Source organism: Eupeodes corollae, chromosome 1, assembly GCF_945859685.1.
Source record: "Eupeodes corollae chromosome 1, idEupCoro1.1, whole genome shotgun sequence".
Taxonomy (NCBI): domain Eukaryota; kingdom Metazoa; phylum Arthropoda; class Insecta; order Diptera; family Syrphidae; genus Eupeodes; species Eupeodes corollae.
Window position 1 is genome coordinate 33,468,472 of NC_079147.1, and position 22,763 is coordinate 33,491,234.

General features: G+C 37.9%; 1 protein-coding gene across 1 annotated transcript in view; it reads left to right on the forward strand.

Moving 5' to 3' along the window:
- The first annotated feature begins 20,068 nt into the window (after nt 1–20,068).
- The window catches only part of LOC129940615 (serine/threonine-protein kinase OSR1), a 132,611-nt gene continuing 129,916 nt past the window's right edge, over nt 20,069–22,763 (forward strand). Inside the window, exon 1 of the transcript XR_008780720.1 lies at nt 20,069–20,725. The gene's annotated coding sequence lies outside the window, so the exon portion shown is untranslated. The remainder of the gene's footprint in view (nt 20,726–22,763) is intronic.

The window sequence follows — 22,763 nt, forward strand, 5'->3', positions numbered from 1 at the left end:
AGAATTGTTTTAGATATTTTTGTACCTCTTTCAATACTCGATGGAGTAAATAATTTGAAATATTTTTACAACATCCGCATAGACTAGCAATAGATAATTATTTAAAAAAGAAGGTAAATCGTTAATAAATAAAATAAATAGCAATGGACTAAGCTGTCTCCCTGGAGGTACACCAGAATTGACTTTAAAATGACATGATCATGACGCTTAAATATAAGTTTTTAAGATATGACGAAACCAACATAACGAAACGGTCGTTAAGTCTAATTTAACTTATATTATTAAGAAGAATTTCAAAACTTAATTTCTTAAATGCCTTGCTGGGATGCGACCACACTGATGATAACTTCCCATCCCGTCTGTCGATTTGTCTTGCTTAAAAGTTAGTAGGTTTTCGTGTTGGGTTAAGAAAGTTGTCAGTTGAATAAATCTTATAAATTTTATAATTACCAAAAATATTTTTTACATCAAGAAATAGTTTAGTTTGAAAATCTGTTTTTGTTTAGATGATTTTTATTCGAAAAAAATGTGTTTTTTACCAATTTTAGCAGCATTTCTTAAATTTTTACAAATTGGATGAATGCAATGAATTTGAGTGATATCAAGAACCGAACATCAATTTTTAGCAAATCTCCGTACTATTTCTTGAAGATTTTATTTTATTATGAAAAAAACTGACTAATGAGTTTTTATAAAAAAAAACTACTGAATATCGAAAACAATATTTTCTGTGAATAAAAAAGTTTGAAGATAATATTCTTAATTTTTGAAAAGCTATTTGAGTAAATTTTTACCAAGTTTTATTCATTTTATTGTTTAAGTTTCAAAGTTTTGAAAAGATATTTGATAATTTTACCGAATGTTGAAAACAATATTTCTTATAAGATAAAATGAATTGGAAGCTCCACAAGGGTACCCCTCATAAAACCCATATTTTGTTTTTAAGCTTTCTAAATTACTAATCGACCGGTTTGAATAATCTTCTTTTCCAGTGCAAGCTCTCGTCGATGATCAAATTTTTAAATTGATGATGATTTTTGATGATCAAAACTATCATTTTTTGTTTTGATTTAAAAAAAATTATATTTGTTTTTACAAAAGTTGATATATCAGAATGGGTGAACATTAAATATTTGAAAGACAAAATTAAAATGCTATATATACAAATTAATTTAAAAAACCCTCTCTTATGATTTTCGAAAACAAATTAAGTTAATCTAGGTTTTTTTGAGAAATAAAACAGTATATTTAACTGAAAAGACTTATTTTGCAGGTATATTTTTAAATCTTATAAGAAATATTTTTAAACAGACTTCTTATAAGAACATAGAAAGTTCTACCGACCTAGTTCATTATATTTCTTTCAAAATTGATTTTCTGTTCAATAAAACTTTTAAGATCTTGAAAAATAAAAGACATCTGCTTTTTGAAGTGAATTTGCTTTGAACATTATAGAACTGAGATTTGAACACGAATTTCAAGCATACATATAAATGTCTCAAAAACAGCAACAGTGGCACTTTTGTTAAACTAACTAACACAAATTTTTCTCTCCACAATTGTTTAGTTTTGTTGACTCCTTTAAGATCAAAACATTTTCTAGCATCAGCTCCAATTTACGAGTAAGCAGACTGTGATAGCGATAATAATAAGATACTCCGAAAAGAAGTCCGAAAGAACTACGTCAAAAAAAGCCAGAAAATTCTTGCTTTCAGATTCTTCCTCGTTTTCTGGGTTTTTAAATTTTTGAAGCGTTTTTCGCATAAATAGAAATGGCAACAAAAAAGAAAATATTCTTTTTGGAAAAAAGCTTCGTTTGAAAACAGTTTCTTACATTTTTGCGTGAAAGCAACTAAACTATTGTGTTCTGCTCTTAATATGGCATATTTGGAAAACTGTAGAAATGTTGGTATGCTTTCATATTTAGAGAGTCGACCAAATTCAATAGTTAGACTTTATGTCCCTTGAGATACACATTATGTTATTTAAATGTTGTTAGACACCTTTACAGAACATTAAAGAACAGTTTTAAGGGTAAGTAATAGCTTGTCTATATGCTAAGGGTGTTACTCCCCTCGCCCCCCGCCCAATTTAAAAGTCTGGATGTTTACAATATTTTTAATGAATGTTGTTAAAGCATGTATCGTTCCACTATTAGTTTATCAAGTGTCAAAAGATAAGAGCTTACTTCAATAGTGACAGCTGTCAAAAAGGCGTTCTATTTATAGTGGAAAACCTTATTTTAAAATCGAAAAAAATGGTACATCTTAATTATTGTTTGTATTTAAACAATTATTTTATAACCTCTATAAGTACTCTATTCCCATTGGTTTATTTTATACGAAACATTTTCCTTATTTTTTCTCATAATTGTATTCAATTCCAGATTAACTTTAATCAGGTGTCTCATCTGGACTTTCGGATTTCATTAATCCCGTCATCACAAACCTTAACAGAATAATCTTGTACCTTTATTTTTATGTAGCTTCTATGTATACGAGAGTGAAAACACTCAATATGATGACAACATTAATTCTGCTTCAAGTGTGAAAAAAGCATTCTAACTTTTGCGGACGCAATTTTAATGTCAGTACCCAAAGTCGCGTGACATGTTCGTTGGTCCCGCGAGCCCCACCTCATCAGAAAACCACGACAGAAAAAAAAAAACAAAAACGACGTCAGTCAGCTAACGTCCTTTCCTTACCAATCCAAACCGAACCATTCTCAGGTTAATATTCCTATTCCTAGCCTTTTCCCATTTCAGAGAATACAAAAATATACAAATCTATGCTGTTCACATTATGAAGTTTTCAAATGAGAATTTCCACTTTTCACCAAACTAACTTTCATTTGATTTTAATAATAAAATATCTCCCTTATTTGAATCTGGCTGCGACTGCTACGACAACGTTTCGAAAACGACAACGTCCAACGATATAGACCAAGCCGAAGCCGAAAACCGTGATCATAAACCCCTTGCCTTACACACATCCTCGTTCTCCTTTTCATTCTCCATCAGGCTCCACATCAGAAAACGTCCTTTCCTGGTTTCTGGTGGCAGGAAAAGTATAAGTGTGCCACCCTATAGTCCGATGGCCGATGGAGAGGGATAGGGAGAATATCCACACGATGCGTGTTTTGAATTCAAAAATTGGAAAAATATTTATTTCTCGTGCTCGTTTTTTTTTTCTTGCTTGCTTGCTTTGCTTGCGGGTGTGTTCCTTTCCCTCGGGATAAATCTGAGTCTGAATCTGAATCCGATTGTGCCACCGTCGTCGTCATCATCGTCGAGGCATATCACTGCAGCCAACAACTGAATAACCAGCAGAAGCATAAGCAGCAGCCAGGATTTCAAGTTGGCAAATTGCATTTGTCTTAACTTTGCTAACTTAACTTTGGAAAAAGTCAACAAGGACCAAATATAATCTCATTTTCGGACGTTTGTTCGAAGTTGTTTCGTTTTTCAACTACAAATTGAAAATGAGGCGAATTCTCCTCACTTCCTCTCTCTCTCTCTTCTTTAGTCTTTGTGTATATTGTATCTCTGTCAACATTTAAAAGTATGCAATAGTTTTTTGAAAACATATAAATATGTAGATTAGGATATTATTTTTTTTTGTATTTTGTTTGGCTTTAATCTCAGGACTTTTATTATCCTTTAAAGAACTTTTCAAAACTGCAATAATAAAGAAGTTTTGATTATGATTAGGAAGTCCTTTTCTCCTTCCTAGCCCTCACATCACTTCATCCTCTTGATCTCAAGCAGAGCCACAGAGGAGCCTCCACATGTGGATGTGATGTGACAAAATGCCTCTCGTAATCACATTATATACGATGATGTTGTAGATACTCGTATTACGAAAATTCAAAATTTTGAAATAACATTAACGGTAACGATGTCACAACGACCCACGACCATTGACTAACGGCAACGGCAACGGGCGTCAACGACGACAAGAACGTTGACAACGAGTGAACGGAACGTGCCCCCTAAGGATGACATAATTGCTGACTTCGCATGGTTGGACTTTTTGTCTATCAAAATTTCACGGATGACCAGAAGGATTTTCATTTTCATTTTGAACATTTATATAAGTATGTGTTTTTATTTAGAAATTTGGTCCCTATATAAAATTATGGTGTTCCAGGAGCAAAAGCAAAACACATATGGTCACACATATTATTTTCTGCACTAACAAGCTAAATACGTCCGTCCGTTTAAAGTTTATGAAGGTACTTTGGACATGGACAGGGACGGGGACGACCGACCGACCGGCACCGCTTACCGGACAATTTATTTGCTTGCGAAATTTTTTGACATGCATTTTAATATAAGTTTTTGTAACAAGTACCGATCCGTACGTGCATAAGTTATGATGATGGTTCGAGTATGGAGTATGTGAGTGTCCTTGAGTGGAACGGTCCAGGATGTCATAACATATCTACACTACACACATAAATATGGATAGAAGATATATGGAGAGTGAAAATTCTGAAATTGTTAACAATTTATCGTCTTTTGAAAGAGTCTTCTCAAGGATAATATACAGATAATGTTGATGGACGTCCTGCTTGAGTTGTTCACGTTCTCATATATACTACAGGATTGTAAGGACTTGTTAGGGTTTTCATAGCTTAAAGTTGTTGTTGAGGGAAGATTTGCAAACATAAAAAAATCTATGAGCGCTGTTTCCTGTACCCTTCTTAATATTTTTCAAAACATGTTTAACGAATGAACAAAAGATGCGGTAGCAAAATATGAAAATGAATAATACACATGCATTGAAACAAATAAACTGTGATAGTTTCCGCTAAATTAAATTAATTTGAGTTCATTTAATAGTGATCCTCTTTTCGGTTGTGAAAGTTTTAAAATCTGCTTAGGAGAAAACCAAATGGCACATATATTGACGATAAAAGCGATTCGGAGCCATCTGTTTAGAAATTCAATGACACGTCATCAAAACGTCAAAAAGTAATGGTTAGTTTGATTGGTTGCGGTAAGTACAGTACTACTTTACCATAAAGTCACTGGAGCAAAATTTTAAAAAACCTATTGTTAAGGGCTTAAAATTCTACTGAGTGTCAATTTTCTAAATATTTTTAAATTCACAAAACGATTTCAAAATTGTACGCCTTTCTTTGGGTGTTACTAATTTATAAATTTCTTATTTCATTTTCTTAAACAACGGGCATCCAAACAGTGCAGTGACTTACTTACTTAAGGTGGCACTACAGTCCGGGGCGGACCTGGGCCTCAACTAACATGAGTCTCCAGCCTGCTCGGTCCCTAGCTTGCTGTCTCCAGTTTTGCACGCCAAGTTGGTTGAGGTCTTCTCCCACCTGCGTGCTCCACCTTAGTCACGGTCTTCCTCTTCCTTCCTGCGCCATCCTTTGGGATTGGATTCGAAGACCTTCCGGGCTGGAGCGTTGATGTCCATTCCCTCTACATGACCTAGTCATCTAGGCCGTTGGACTTTAATTCTGTTAAATAGGTCAGTGTCGCTGTACAGCCCGTACAGTTCGTGGTAATATATTCTCCTCCATTCTCCATCTATCCGTACGGGACCAAAAATCACACGAAGAACTTTTCTCTCCAAGCATCCCAAGACGCTCTCATCTTTCTTTGACAGGGTCCAGACCTCGGAGCCATAAATGAGAACCGGGATGATGAGTGTCTTATAGATGGTAATTGTACTTCTCAATTGTTGCAAGAGTTATTCTTCGTTTAATTTCAGCGCTGGTTTCGTTGTCTGTGTTTGTGCCTAGGTAGACAAAGTCCTTAACTACCTCAAAGTTAAAGCTGTCCATGGTGAGGGTGACGTTTTTTCCAAGACGTCGTTGTTCTGTGTCCTTTTTTTGATGACAGCATATACTTGGTCTTGCCCTCATTGACCACTAAACCCATCTTCTTCGCTTCCGTTGCAATGCTCAAAAACGCTCCACTGACATCACGCTTTGATCTTCCAATTATGTCAATATCATCTGCGTATCCGATTAATTGGATGGACCTTTGGAAGATTGGGCTTCTAGTGTTGACAGTGCAAAAGTGTGTGTGTATAAACCTTTCTGCACAAACGGATAAGTTTGACAGGGATGCCAAAACTAGACATTGCTCTGTAGAGCTCTTCCCTATGGATTCTGTCATACGCGTCTTTAAAATCAATAAAGGTATGGTGGGTATAGATTAGATTTCCTGGGTTTTTTGTAAGATCTGCCGTAGTGTGAATATTTGGTCGATAGTGGACTTTCCTGGTCTCAAGCCACAATGATAAGACGTTCATATAATACGGCAGAGAGCATCCTATATGTAATGTTGAGGTTCTACTTATGTTCCCCTAGTTGTCTCTACAGGCTTCGGTTCGTGGCTGGCACCCTTGGGAGTTTGTTTTTACCTTTTGGTAAAATTTAAGAACCTCATTCCTGTTCTGACATCCCTCTATATCCTCGATCGCGCGCCTTTCGTACTCTCTTCCTTTTTCATCTAAAAAGCCGGTGTTCCTCTCTCCTCTTTTGCGAGCAGCTCTTGTCCTTCTGTGTGCGCCATTTTGTATGCCTGTTGCTTAGCTGCGTGCGCTTGCCGGCATTCGTCTTCACACCAGTGGTTTCGCTATGGTGGCCGTGTGAAACCCAGCACTTCAGAGGCTGATGACTGCAAGGCAATGTTGCCACTGGTTCTCAATGCTTAATGCAGGCAGCATAGGATTCCTTAAGAGGTTGTTAGAGACCCTATCGGAAAAGGACATAGTAATCTGTTGCGATTGTAGCCGTCTAACGTCGAAACTTCTCACAGTACTTCCTTGTTTTGTCAAGTCAATGTTGGCTCCTCGGGAAGTTCGGACACCCTGCATACTGGAGAAGTGTCGTGCGTCGATCGCAATGCGGTTAATCTGGTTGACAATTGATTGATCAGGAGATTTCCATGGCCCATTGTGGATATTAAGATGTGTGAACTGCGTACTAGCTACCAGAACGGCTCCCCTGCAGCGAATTCGATCAGCCTGAATCCGTTGTCGGGGTTGGTGTCGTGCAGGCTGTATCTCCCGATTGTGCCACCAAATATGTCTTCTCTTTCTAGCTAGCGGGAAAATTAATGAAGTTTAAACGGACTTTTTAATTGGAATTCCAAACTGGACTAGACCATTCCATCCTTGCTCTGATAAGATTATTTGACAGAAATGTCATATGGATTGAGAAAATTGCTAAAGGTTAAAGTAACCACTGCGCGATTTTAACTTTTGAAATTCTTAATAGATTGGAAGATGCTTAAAATCAGGTAAATAATCTGTTAAGCTCAGTAAATTGGCTGAAACATTTTACTAAATCATTTAATAAGTTGATTTATATTTTTAAAAAAACTTATAATTATGTTTAATATATGGGTTGCTAAAAACTTTTCATATATGAGAAACTAAAAACTTTTTATTTGGTCAGTTTATTACGAGTGTTTTTACAGGTTTAGAGCTTCAAGTAGGCAAAAAGTGAATGCAAAGACTTTGAGTCAATGCAAGACTTCAAAAGAAAGCAAAGACTTCAAGTGAATGCAAGGACTTCAAGTAAATACATGAAGTCTCAAATGATTGCAATGAAGCGATCGCAATCAAATGATTTGCGAAAAAATTAGCATTCCTATTTTTTTGTTGAAACCAATGAATGCAATATTTTAGGTAAATTTAATAAATGATTTGTGAACATTGCATTCCTAAAAGATTGAATTCTTTTACAAGCCTAAACTCGTTGCCAATTGATATCAAAACTTTGACATTTCTTGAAATTTGAAGGTCTAAGAATATTAATCAAATATTTTTAAAGAGATGCCTGTGTATGTCTGTTCTGGAAGCTTTTTCGTGATCTATATCTCAAGAACCAGTAGACATCTCGGCTTTTAAGTTAATTTTGATTTAGGTACAGTTTTTTTTTTATAAAAATAAGAATCTACAAAAACAATTCTACTTAAAATTTGTAAAAACTTATGTGTTTCTAGTCCTTTGAGAGCTTTTGTAACTGAACTGTTTGTTAGGTTGTTGGAAGCCCCTTTGATCTCTAAAACGCGACACAGTGTAGGTCCGTTTCTGCAATTTTGCCTTTGGAATAGGCGAATTGTAAAGGAAATCAAAATTCAGGCCCAAGGTTGCTGCAGATGTGAATATCTAGAAGTCTCTCTAAGTTTTAAGAAGAAACTATGTGAGACTCATTGATTCGGGTTTACCAGCACCCCATAACATAGGCTATTATGGAATAGATTGTTAAAGTGTTAGGTTACTAGACCAGCGAGGTGTGTTCTTTTGTCAGAATCTTCCTAAGGCTCGTTTCACACTACACGTTTTGACCGTACGGCAAAAAAACCGAACGGCATAAGCCGGATCAGTGGCTAGTTACACATTATACCGTTTTAACCGCACGGTAAAACACGATATATGCAGGGTCCCTGTGCTAAGTATACGTTTTCAAAGGTTTAGTAATTTTAAAATTTAGTAATTAAGTTAATTAATTCGTAATTCAGAAAATAGTCACTCACAAGTAATCGTGTCTTCAAGTGGCTGATCGAACTTTACGGCTCCACTAAGCTTGTCGCACGCGTCGCGGTGCCGGAATTTTGCCGTGACCGTATATTATGAAAGCGTATATGCTCTTCTCCAAAATGTCGCCGTCCGGTTTTTTGCCGTAGGGTCAAAACCGTGTAGTGTGGAACGAACCTTAGTCTCGCTGGATTATTAGTGTATTATATTTCGTTACCGATTTTCCTTCAAGAGCTACTTTTCGCTCGTTAAATTTCCGACTTAAATCTTCTTTAACTTGGCTTAAAGTTGTCCCATGCACTGTCTTGTCAAAAGTGTTTGGCAACATTTAAAAGTCATTGTGCCGTAGGGTGTACTTAAGTGATCGAATTATAAAAATTCTTTTCTCAGATTTTGACAAAATGTACGAGTCACCTAATTTCGCATTCTAAGTTAATGGCTCTTTGAATTTTGACAACCTATACAAAAATGTATCATTCACAAAACTGCTCCACTAAGATCACACTCTGTTTCTTGCCTCAAGTACTTAACTTAAAACTATTTCTGTCGCTCTACAAATTTTGTTTAAAGATTCAAACAAAAAATATGCATAATTATGTAGCTATGTTTGGTAGCTCAAAATTCGTTTGCTTTTTAACTCCTAAAAACATGCCATGAAATAAAACTAAATCTTTTTCCAATTGGACATATCTATGTACATACGAAACCTTTCACAGAATTTGATATATGAATAAGTTTTTCCATGCACTAACTTTCCCATTTTCTCAGACTTCGTATGAAATGCATGAAAGGTTTTATAGTTTTTATTGTATCCTAAGTTATCGAACAGAGCAATTATCTTCATAAAAAGTATCTGTCTAATTACAAAGCATCTTTATTTCAGAATCTTTTTTTTGTTGAAAAAACTATGTTAAAAAGAATTGATGTGTTATTAGAGCCTTCAAACAATGATCAACCTGTAAATAGAATAGGCGTGCTTTTAATGAAAACCAGTAGTTAGTGAAGTAACAAAAGTGCCAATGGAACGCCATACGCAGTTATATGTATAACTCACTTTTTATCTAATTTAAAAGTATAGTTGGAATTAGTGGCTTTTAAAAATAAGAAACATATTTGCCTAGTTTTAATTAGTGACCTAGGGCCTAGGTCTTAGTGACTTACAACTCTCAACCATTCATGTAAGCGATTCATTTTAGGAGTGGAAGCAACCTAAGGTTTCTATGACGAACGTCAAATTTGAAAAAGCACTTTTCATGATAAGAATTACCGTCACCGCCAGTTTAGAGCGTTATGGTTATATTATAGCCGATTTTTTTGCCGGCTATTAAAGAATACCACTTGGAGAATTTGTGGTTTCAACAGATCGAATTATGGCGAAGATACCGCCCAATATATGTCAAATAGTGGTCGAAAATTACGTCAAAAGAATCGATGCTTGGACCAATTAAAATGGTGGTCTTTAAAATGATTTAGTGTTTCACACGGCCACCACAGCGAAACCCCTGGTTTGACGACGAATGCCGGCAAGCTCATGCAGCGAAACAAGAGGCATACAAAACGGCGCTGCACAAAAGGACGAGAGCTGCTCGCGAGCTCTACGAGCAGAAGAGGAGAGAGGAACACCGGCTTCTTAGACGGAAAAAAAGAGAGCATGAGAAGCGCGCGATCGAGGAGATAGAGGGATGTCACAACAGGAATGAGGTTCGTAAATTTTACCAAAAGGTAAAAAAAACCTCCCAAGGGTACCAGCCACGAACCGAAGCCTGTAAAGACGATCAAGGGAACATCGTAGTAGAACCACAGTCGATGCTGAGAATATGGAAAGATCACTTCTCCAAATTATTTAACGGCGATGACGAACCGAATTCCGCTGTAAGGGAGATAGAACCACTCAACCTCGGCGACGCAGATCAACAATTCCGCCCACCCGACCTTGACGAAGTGAAGATAGCTATATCTAAACTTAAGTCAAACAAAGCTGCTGGAGCTGACGGCATCACCGCCGAACTATTCAAAGCAGCAGGCGATGACTTGGTAGGGAGCATGCACCAACTCATCTGCAAAATTTGGTCGGAAGAAAGCATGCCCGATGAGTGGAATCTCAGCATAGTGTGCCCGATACATAAGAAAGGAGACCCTCTAAACTGCGCCAACTACAGAGGCATCAGTCTCCTTAACATTGCGTATAAGATCTTCTCTGCCGTATTATGTGAACGTCTGAAGCCATTCGTCAACAACCTGATTGGTCCTTATCAGTGTGGCTTCAGACCAGGAAAGTCCACTATCGACCAAATATTCACACTACGGCAGATCTTGGAAAAAACCCAGGAGCTTCAAATCGATACCCACCATCTCTTTATCGATTTCAAAGCCGCGTATGACAGCATCTATAGGGAAGAGCTCTACCGAGCAATGTCTAGTTTTGGCATCCCTGTCAAACTTATCCGTTTGTGCAGAATGACGATGGAGAATGCACGCTGCTCTATCAAGGTCGGAAAAGATCTTACCGATGCATTTGATGTCAAAAAAGGTTTTAGACAAGGCGATGCACTGTCATGCGACTTCTTCAACATCGTTCTGGAAAGAATTGTGCAAAACTCAACCGTCAACACTAGAGGCACAATCTTCCAAAGATCCATCCAATTACTCGGATACGCAGATGATATTGACATAATTGGAAGATCAAAGCGTGATGTCAGTGGAGCGTTTTTGAGCATTGCGACGGAAGCGAAGAAGATGGGTTTAGTGGTCAATGAGGGCAAGACCAAGTAAATGCTGTCATCAAAAAAGGACACTGAACGACGACGTCTTGGACAAAACGTCACCATGGACAGCTATAACTTTGAGGTAGTTAAGGACTTTGTCTACCTAGGCACCGCTATTAATGCAGACAACGACACCAGCGCTGAAATCAAACGAAGAATAACTCTGGCAAATCGCTGCTTCTTTGGACTTAGAAGGCAATTGAGAAGTAAAGTCCTCTCTCGAGCATGTAAAATCACCATCTATAAGACACTCATCATCCCGGTTCTCATTTATGGCGCTGAGGCCTGGACCCTGTCAAAGAAAGACTAGAGCGTCTTAGGATGCTTCGAGAGAAAAATTCTTCGGGCGATTTTTGGTCCCGTACGCATAGATGGAGAATGGAGGAGAAGATATAACGACGAGCTGTACGGGCTGTACAGCGACACTGACCTAGTTAGCAGAATCAAAGTCCAACGGCTTAGATGGCTAGGTCATGTAGAGCGGATGGACATCAACGCTCCAGCCCGGAAGGTCTTCGAATCCAATCCCGAGGGACGGCGCAGTAGAGGAAGACCGCGACTCAGGTGGCGCACCCAGGTGGGAGAGGACCTCAACCAACTTGGCGTGCGAAACTGGAGACAGCTAGCTAGGGACCGAGCTGGCTGGAGACGCTTGTTGGTTGAGGCCCAGGTCCGCCCCGGACTGTAGCGCCACCTTAAGTAAGTAAGTAAGTTTCACACATAATGTCAACGTTCAAACTTTATACCTAATAAAATATAATAATTATGAAAAAAGTAAAAGTATTTTATATGCGTTCTATTCACATTTACTTTTCAAAAAGAAAATGTATAACCGTTTATATTAATTTCTCTATCAATTTTACCCAGCATATGAACAGTTGCAGCTTACAGCTTTGATTACATTTTAAAACAAATTCTAAGACTTAAACGGTCATATTAGCGAATATCACAATCCCGTCTGAAAACCTTGAAAAGTGTCTAAAAAATTGATTTAAAAGTTGTGTTTGGCAAAGTAAAATTTTCACACTGATCGCAGAATTCAATGAATATAGTCTGGGGGAGAAAATCAAATGACAGTTTTGAAATCCCAATTTTTTTGTCAAAGTTAATTAAAAATAAAGCCATGTTTATTGAAGTTTGTTGAAAATTTAAAGTTAATAGACAAGTTTCAAGATTAACACCTTTAAAAAGAGCATTTGATAAATTCTCCTAGACCTAGAACTAAACCATAACCCAATAATAACAATATCACCAGAAATATGATTTTATTACAAGAAATGTTAGGAACATATAAATGAAGCTCTCCACCAAAAAAAATCATCTTTTTCGAAGTGAATATAAATTTTTTTGAGCTAGCTTTAATAACAAACTACAAATTCCTTTTCGGAAAATGTCTAGATACTTTATTTAAAAATCAAAAGTAAAAAAAGAAACTTCATCATTAGATTTTCTCCAACAATCGTTAGCCCGAAATTTCAAATAAACTTATTTTTAAGGGCTTAACATTTTAGTAGGTAACAATTTCTTAAAAATTTAGCAATTTACTAAACGACTTTCTTTTCGTTTTGCTAGGTAGTTAATTTCATCCCTGACAACAGTACTCGTACACAGGAATGGTTTAGAGTTGTCAGTCACTAGGCCCTAATTCACAAACGGACTTTTGCGCCACCCAATTTCATTTTTTTAAGTAGTTAATTGCTTATTACCTCTTTATAAAAACATGGTGTCCGAACATGTCTAAATATTGACAGTTAGTTAAAATAAACAAAGACAACAAATTTAAACGGACCTACTAATTGGAATTCCCAACTTTTGACTCGACCCTTCTGTCGACTGTTCTTTTAAGATTATTTGTACCGATGTCATATGAATGAAGCAAATAGCTAAAAGTTAAAATAGCCATTAATTTAATTGTTAAGAGATTGTTTAAAATTAGGTAAATCATCATCATCAGCTTAGTAAATTCCCAAAAAAGGCTTCAAAATTTTACTATACATACATATATAGTATCTCAAACAAATGTGTATTGTTAATATTTTTCAAATAAAAATGAATAAATTAGGTGGCGCAACAGTCCATGAAGAAACAGGGCCAAGTGTCTTACAACTCTCAACCATTCCTGTGTGCGAGTAATGTTGTCAGAGATGGAAGGGACCTACAGTTTACTCTTGGAAAATTTGTCAATTCCTCGCAAGGGGCAGTACCACCGAAAACTTTTTTTTTTAATTAAGGTAGCACAGGCAGGAATTGAACCCAAGACCCCTTGCATGACAGTCCAACGCACTTTTTTTTATATATCATTTTTATTAGTTCATTCTTAAACCTATCTTAAAGCTAGACAAAAATTCATAAAACTAGCCTAATTATCCATAACTTACAACTAACTTAATGGTCCCATACTGACACTCTAAGTTTAACTATAACACTAACTGCTAATGCCTTTCGGCCATAAGATCTATTTTACTTCAATTTAAATTTTATTTACTTTTGTATTTATTAGAAAATTTTGAAAAAAAAAATAATATCAAGATCCTTTTTTATTTTTACTTAAAAACTACTTATAATAAGGTCCTTAATATAAAACTTAAAGCTAACTTAAAGTACCTATTCTACCTATAAACTACTTTAAACTAGAACAACAAGAACACAGCAGCAAATCTAACTATCTAACATTTTTGTTTTTCATATTTTGTATGTTTTTTATTTAATTTTTTTTAACTAACTAAACCCTAAAACTATAAAACAAGTATTTAAGCAGGCCAAGACTTAAAACCAGATACCGACTACCCACTATCAAGTGCCGATTGATACCACCCTATCAGTTCGGTCCCGTTAGGACACAGCCCTGCTGAACCTAAAGAGCTCTGCTCCGTCTTGTGCCATGACGTCCCGATTGTACAGGAGTCGCCTGTCCACGGTTTGTCGTCTGACGTGGTAGATTAGCGGAACTGCCAATCTATCCTGTATCAGACCACATCTGTTTAAAAAGAGGAATGCCTCTGGTGGAATGAACCCGCTCAAGCGTGCACTTTCAAAATACTTGTCGTTCGGGTAGAACGCCCCGAAAATTAAATTGTTGACCGAAGACATAGCTCTTGCAATGTGACCTCGAACGAGTTTTATCACGAAATTATCAATTCTGTTGATTCGAGCCCCGTTGTATAGGACCTCGTTAGAATAGTAAGGCACATAAGAAGATTCGGCTGTTCGATATAAGCCGGTACAGCGTCGTAAACACTGCCGCTCGAACACCCGAATCTTCTCCATCTGGGAAGGGGCAACGTTGAACCACACAGGACAACCATAAACGATTATTGGTCGTATGAGGGCCATGTAGCAAATTACCTTCACTCTGGAGTCAAGTCGACTGCTAAAAAACAGCCGTTTCGTCAGAGCGAAGGCTCCTCTGGCCCTGGTCAGAGCAGCATTTATATGTCTGTCGAAATATAAATACTGATCTAACTAGATACCGAGGTACTTCACTACAGTTTTGCACGCCAATGGCTGCCCGTGAAGATCAACGATGACCATCTTGTGCCAATTCTTGCACGTATCCCTCGTGGCCCTAGCCAACGGAGTCCGCAACAGAATTTTCTCCGACTTCTGGACATTTATTTTCGTCGTCGCAATATAGCTGAATCTTGTCGAAATCACGCTGCAAGAGAATTCTAATAACCTCGACCTTTCGGGCCGTTCTGTACGCAATTAGATCGTCGGCGTACGCAATTGCCTTTGTAAGACTACTTATCAGATCGCTGGTGTAAATGCTGAAGAGAATCGGCGAATTCACCGCTCCCTGTTAAAGACCATTTTTAATTGAGAATGTTGTGGTAGAAGTTACATTGCCACTTTTGACCACAAACTTTCTACCGTTAAGCATATCATAAAGTATATACAACAATGGCTTGCTTATGCCAAGCCTGCTCAGTCCCTCTAACCATACGGTGTCAAAGGCCTTTTCCAAATCAACCAGAACTGCACCTGTGCATTGTTGTTTTGATTTATTCCATTGGATATCAGACGCAGCATGAATTGTGTCATGACCCGCCTTGAACGAACTGTTTATCCGGGATTATTTTGTTGTCCGCAGCCCACTTAGTCAGAGCCCTATTAATGATCTTTTCGAAAACTTTGCTGTTGCTCGGAAGAAGACTTATCGACCGAAGATTTGACGGGTTGGATTTGTCCTTTCCCTTATTCGGGAGAGGATGAACCACAGCTGTCTTCCAATGCATTGGATAATATGCATTATTCAGTGCATTTGTTGAAGAGTGTGGTGTAAATGTTAATTGCTTCCATCGGTAAATGTCTTAGTACAACGATGGATATACCATCGACACCTGCTGACTTTTTATTTTTTATTGAATTGAAGATGAGCTGAAGCTCAACCTTTGTCACTAACAAGGGACTTGGTCCCGTGTGCTCGGCGATTATGGCATTTGCCAAGGAATCGTCATTGAACCGCAAGAAACCGCGGTTCTCAGATCGCACAGTCCAACGCACTAACCATCACGCTACGGGTACTATTTTGCAAAAGTTCGTTAAAAATCTAATTATTATACATATATACAGAAAATGTTTCGCTAAAAGTATTACTAAATTAAACGTTACTTGGGATCCGGAATCACAGAGATATTCCGGATCACACATTTTTGTCTTTGCAAATGTTGACCTTGATTGCGCCTCAAATGGCCTATCCGCTTAGTCCAATTTTGGAATACTCTTTCCAACATTTCAGCCGGGATCTCGCCAGTAAATGCTTTAATGTTGTCTTCAAATGACATGAGCTTTAACATAGCCCCACAAAAAATAGTCTAAAGGCGTTAAATAGCACGAACTAGGCGACCAATAGACCGGTCCCGAACGTGAAATTAAATGTCATTGCCGGACTCGCCCCTCAATAAGACCATTGTTGCACGTGCTGTGTTTCTTGTTGAAACCACATGTCATGCAAGTCAAACTCTTGCATTTTGGCAAACAAAAGTTGAATATCTTCTCACGGCAGCGCTCACCATTCACAGTTACCTTACGATTCATCTTTAAAGAAGTACGGTCCAATGATGCCACCACCCCAAAAACCGCACCAAACTGTGACTTTTCCTCAATGCATTGGAAGCTCTTGCAATGCTTCCGCCTGACATTCATTCCAAAATCGACAATTCTGCTTATTTAACTACCCATTGAGACAAAAATGAGCTTCGTTGCTTAACACAATTTTTCGGCAAAAAAGGTGAATCTTTGGCCAACTTTCGAAGAGCCCATTTAGCAAAAATAGTCGTTCGGCTTCAATTCTTGCACCAGCTGTATTTTGAAAGGCATCACACCTAAATCCTTCCTCAAAATTGTCCACGTTGTTGAGTAACAGAGGCCCAATTGCTACTAACGGCGACGCATCGATAATTGATGGTGATCATTAACACTGGCCGATACAGCTGCGATATTTTCTTCATTTCGCACTCTAAGTAAGCGCGTTGGTGGTTTAATGCTATTTAAACCAATGTAGCCAAAAAGATAATAGTTACAAAATCACCCTTTATATAGGGTCCGCCAAAAAACTTCTTTTTTTAAAAAAGGCGTACAAAATCGAGTGTAGCTTCGGCTGTTGGCACGTAGCACCGTCGTGTTGAAACCAAATGTTGCTAATATATCCTCCTCTTCAATTTTTGTGAACAAAGATTCGTTCAACATGGCCCTATATCGATCCATATTGACTGTAACGGTTACTCCTAGCTTATTTTCGATTTTTTTTTTTTACATTGCAGGCGCACTCAAGGGGATATGAACCTTTTTTTATTTTCTTAATTGAGTCTGGTGAAGCATTCCACATTCGTGTAGTGCAACTAAAAAAAGAATCTCTGTACTTTGCAGTACGACCGAAATTGGGCTCAAAGGTAAACTGATGGGCATTCCTAAAAGAAAGAGTATTACGGTTGAATTCTTTGAGGGGAGGAATGCAACTGGCTATTTCATTAGAGCATTGCGTATGGAAGTAGCTATAAAATACTGAAGGACATGAAACCTTTCACGGTGCTCGAAAGATTCAAAAGTTTCAGTTAGACAACGGTCACCTATCATTTTTGGAGCTCTCTTTTGAATTCTGTCCAAGAGACTCAAGTGGGTTATAGGAGCACTTGCCCAAATATGGGAACTGTACTCAAGTTTTGGACGAATATAAGCTATATACATTATAGCCAAATCAGAAGGGGTAAAAGACTTCTTGCATCGTGGAAGAAAACCTAAACACTTAGCAGCATTTTTGGCGATGTCAAATATGTGATCACTCCACAACAAGTGGTTTGTAATGCACATACCTAGGACTGATAGCTGTTCAGTCTCCTCGATGCAAGTACCACTCATGGATAGTGGAATTGGGGGAGGGTTACGCTTTTGCGACAGTAGACAGCATTGAGTTTTCGAAGCATTAAATTCTGCACGGTTTTTGATTCCCCATTGAACAATGCTGTCAAGATCCGAATTTAATGAGCTTATCATATTCTGCCGTTGGTAGTCCACATCCGAAGAACAAGTACTGTCATCAGCGAAACAATTTAGTTAGTTAGAAGTTTCAGACAAAAAATCATTTATAAAAATGAGGAAAAGCGTCGGAGACAAAACGGAACCGTGGGGCACACCCGCGTTTATTTTATGAATATCAGATTTGAACCCGTCCAATACTACTTGAATTGAACGGTCCGAAAGGTAATTTCTAATCTAACGAAGAAGGGATTCATCAATACCAAATGCACGCATTTTTGATAAGAGAGCTTGATGCCAAACTCTATCAAACGCCTTCGAAATATCAAGTGCAATAATCTTACTTTCTCCAAAACGATGTAAAGATTTGTTCCACTGTTCGGTGAGATGAACCATGAGATCACCAGTGGACCTATTGCTACGAAAGCCATACTGCCGGTTATTAAGAAGCTTCAGTTCTTCATGATATTTCTTAAGCTGATAAATAATCAGCTTTTCCATGACCTTGGAAAAAAAGGATGTAAGTGCAATTGGAAGATAGTTGGATGGTGAGGAGGATTCGCCTTTTTTAGGGACATGCTGGACAAATGCAGTTTTCCATCCACTAGGAAAGACCAATATAGAATAGGACAGCGTTGAAGAACACCTCTTTAGAACAATAGCGGGTATACTATCAGGGCCAGCGGATTTATGAATGTCAAGATTTTTAAGCACTCTAGTAACTGAACTAGTGCGAAAGAAGATCCGTCCCATAGAATCGTTTACGCTTTCAAGTACAGGAGGAGTCATGTCACCCATTGGCAGCATCGAATTAACAGCAAACTGTGCTGCAAACAAATTGGCTTTATCAATCGCGCTTACATAGGGGGTGTCATTGGAAACAAATGTCAGAACCGACGAAGACGTACTGTAGGGCACATTTTTTACAAATGACCAGAAATTTGTACTACCATTGGGACATTGTAGTATTTTTTACCGTAATTTCTGGTCATGCAAAATTTGAATGCGTCGTATATGTCCGTTACAGGTCTTTCTAGCTTGTTTAAACTTATTCCGCTTTTCCTCAGTTGGGTTCGCTTTGTAATTCCGGAAACTTACATTTTTGATCCTAATAACCTCTTTACAGCTCGAATAAAACCATAAGTTTTCTTTGGGTTTAATAGATTTTACCCTATTCGGGATAAAATTTTTCATTCCACAAAGAATTAAGTTTGTAATCATATCTGCACTGGAATCCACGTCACTATCGAGGAAGAGGAAGCATAGTGACCAGTTAAAGTTCCTGAAGAATTTATTGAGACCGTTCCAGTTGGCTTTCTCATATTGCCAAACGGTACTCGTTGAGGTTTTAACTTTAACTGGCGTTTTTATCTTGCATTACTTACAGAGTCTTTTGCTTCACTGCATGACTTAGCAGACATTGGGCGCAGCAGCTATGCAAGTAACTGTGAGGGAAGTTAGAATGGGGAGAGCGGATAAGGCGGGGAGCACATTGGGCACTCGCTATGTTGTTTTTAATTTTGAATTATTTGGGTACACAATTGCTATTTTATTGTTTGGTAGGAAAAATGGCCCAATTACGCTTCTGGACGAAAATCCGCACCAAACAGTGACTCGTTTTGGGTATATCGGCTTTTCAATGTATGCGTGCGGGTTTTCTGTGCCCCAAATACGACAATTTTGCTTTTTTACACACCCGCCAAGATCAAAACGAGCTTCATCTGTAAAGATGATTTTTTGGCAAAATCGTCATCTTCTCTAAGCGTTGTTCCAATGTTCCCAGCATTGTTCAAGCATATACACAACCATATTCGTTCAGGGGAAGGATACAACAAATTATCGGTTAAATCAGCACTAGTTGAAAAAAGAACAACGTTAGATGGCGGACCCTATACAATCTGTAGTATTATCGCTAGATTATACGTGCATAATCCACCATTTTAATTTTATAGATTCAATGTCATTAAGAAGTATATAACATTTTTATTCACACTTACAACCTCAGAGTAATGATATTATATTACTTTTATAGGGAACACATGTTCTTCACATTTGTAACTGATTTGTATATAATTATAACAAATTAAAATTGAATTATTAAATTCGCAACATACAACCCCAGTGGTGGAATCGTAAACTACACACAATTTCTCCCTATAATTTCCCTCATCATCTCTTAAATATTTTATTACCTGGCAATGCTACCACACAAGACACAAGAAAAATTTCCCAATTCACAAATAAAATTGCCCATCATCGCTTCAACTGTCAAAACCAAAACGAAACACTTCCGAATCGAAACATCAAACGAGAAACGAACGAAAAAACCCCAAAAGCAAAAGAAGAGCCACACACAGAAAAAGGAAAAACGTCGTCAAAAAGTGAATTTGGTTTTTTCTAATTCCCAAAGATTCGTGCGGTCTTCTTCGTGGTTTTTTCGGTTCGAAATAAAACCTAATTTAATAGAAAATCAATTTTCTTATTAGAACCAAACAAATTGCTTTGCATTTCATCAAAAGAAATCCAATTTGCATTTACAAAGAAAAACTCCAACAACGTTCGCGTAAAAGTCGACAAATAAGAAAAAAAAAAAAACAGAAATAAAACCTCGACTTGGAGTACACTTCAAAAAATTAAAAAAAGAAAAACTGCTTAAAAATTTATCTGTCAATCGCTTCGCAAATCGTAATCGTTTCTTCTTTTTCCTGTGAAATCGAGTTTTATTTTATTTTAATTTTCTGCACAATCATTCGGTGGAAAAATTGAATATATTTTCGATTTCGTTTTTGAAAGTGACCAAATTGTGTGCTGCTGTGTGAGGAGAAGTCAAAATCAAAGTCAAAAATCGAATTTGCAAGTTTTGAAGGTTTGAGTTTTGGTTGGTTTTGGTTTTCGCGGAGGAAAAGGAATCATTTTGTGGATAATTAAGTTGCAAGGCGAGATTCAGATTATTGATTCTGCATTAAGGTTAGTGCAATTTTTCCATTTCTCTTTGTGCTTTGTTTCTTTTCATCATATTTTCTATGCCATTTCGCCATCTGTCACCTAACCTATCTTCCTTCTTTCCTTCCAATTTCACCCGTTTGTCTCCGCCTCCGGCATCGTATTGTGTCCAGTCCATCATCGTAGTCGTCGGTCGGTCGGTTGGTTGGTCGGTCAATCCACCAACCACCCTTTCACCTTAATGCCACAAATCCATTTGTCTTCTGACTTCTGTCTTCTCTGCTCCCATCATCTGCTCTGCTTTGACTGTGCTAGTTCCAGTTGCAAAGTGCCAGCCACCCCCAGCCCCAATAAACGAGAGCCGAACGATTGAAACTATCGTTGCCCATAGCCCGCTGCTGCTGCTGAGCTAAAGATGAAGAGCACTGTCACAAGCGGGAGTGAAGAAAACTCGTTCGTCGCGGCTTAATTAATTCGAACTTCAAGCTGCAAACTGGGCAACGGACGATGACAACGACAACGACGGTTAGCGGCACCGGACGACAAGTTAAGCTGTTTTTTTTTTTTTTTTGGTAGCAAGACGAAGGCGGCGAGAGGAAGTAATCCCAAGCAAAGTTATGTAATTTGAGGTTATAGCGCCGACAGCGGGTGTTCGTTCGAGTTCGGTTAGGTGTTCAGTGTTCCTCTGTTCTTGCAGCACCCGGGGCCACTTCTACTGCAACTCTATGACGACACACTCATGGCAACACCGTCATCGTCGTCATAAGCGGCGCGGCACGGCGCCCTTACGTCAATTGTGTGAGAATGCGAGCAGTGTGGTGTCTCATTACCGGCATAAACGAAAAGAGGGGCTGGGCTGAGCTGGGTTGGGTTGGGTGTGCTTTTGAGGAAGAAGAGCTCGAGTATCGATTTTCCTCGTAACCCCATTAACGAGTTCTGGGTTGGGGCTGGTCTAGATGGCGCGGCAGTGATGATGACACGCGGTGACTCTTCTTCCCATCTCCCATCCCAAACAATCGTTACGCTGCGCCGCCAACCCGACCCCGACTCTACCCGGCTGTCGGCATTGGGAGCCATAAAATAAAATTACCTTTCAAAAATATTTTGCCAAAAAAGTTTTATCATTTGTTTGTTCTTGTTGGTCTTCTTCTGCTTTTTCCTCCCGGAATCTTCGAGTTGGAGACCCCTCGTTGCCATTTGATAAGAACCGGAGACCGAAAACCGAAGACCAGAGAAATGAGAAGAAAAGACAAAGAATTTATAGGTAGGTAGGTATACCTATAGACCAATTCCAATTGACGTAAATTCATGGCTCCTTACCACGCAGGAACCGGCTTTTCGTTGAATGTCATTTGTTGGACTCTTTTTCTCTGCTCATTGCTTTGGGTTTGCACAGTGGGGCAGGGGGTGAGGGGACACACAAACCAGTTTCAGTTTTCCAATTCCCTTTTTGTGAGGACGACAAACTCTTGTGAAAAGCTGAGAAAGAAAAACACAAATGGAAATGCTGCACAAATCATTAAATGGTGGAGTTCGAGTTTGGTGCCCTACAAAGGCAGCAACAAAAATATGATGATGAAAGTTTTTTGCATCTTCTGCTTGTTGTTGTTGTTATTGGATTTGGCATTACATTATTTGGCTTGTGTTGGGGATCATTTCCAAAAGAAAAAGAGAGATAGAACATTTTAAAGAGACGGAGTGGGATTGTTTATGCAGCACTTTTTAATTTTTGTTTTCAATAAATTCAAATGGTGAGGTGAGGTGAGGTGAGGAAGATGATGAAATAGATCAATTGAATTGAGTAATGTGCTGAAGAGAAAATATGTAAATGTAGATAAGGGAAAAGTTTTCATAAATTACATAAAAAAGGGTGTTTTGTAAGGAAGGTTGAATTGAATAATTGTGAAAAATAAAGGGCCTCGCACATTAGAGCGATTTTGCACATTTAAAAAAATCAATTTCAAACAAAAACACGTTTAAATTATAAGAAACGAATTGACACTTATGTTATGATACTAAAATTTGCTCTTTTTTCTGTAAAACAAGACAATTTTGTAAAAAC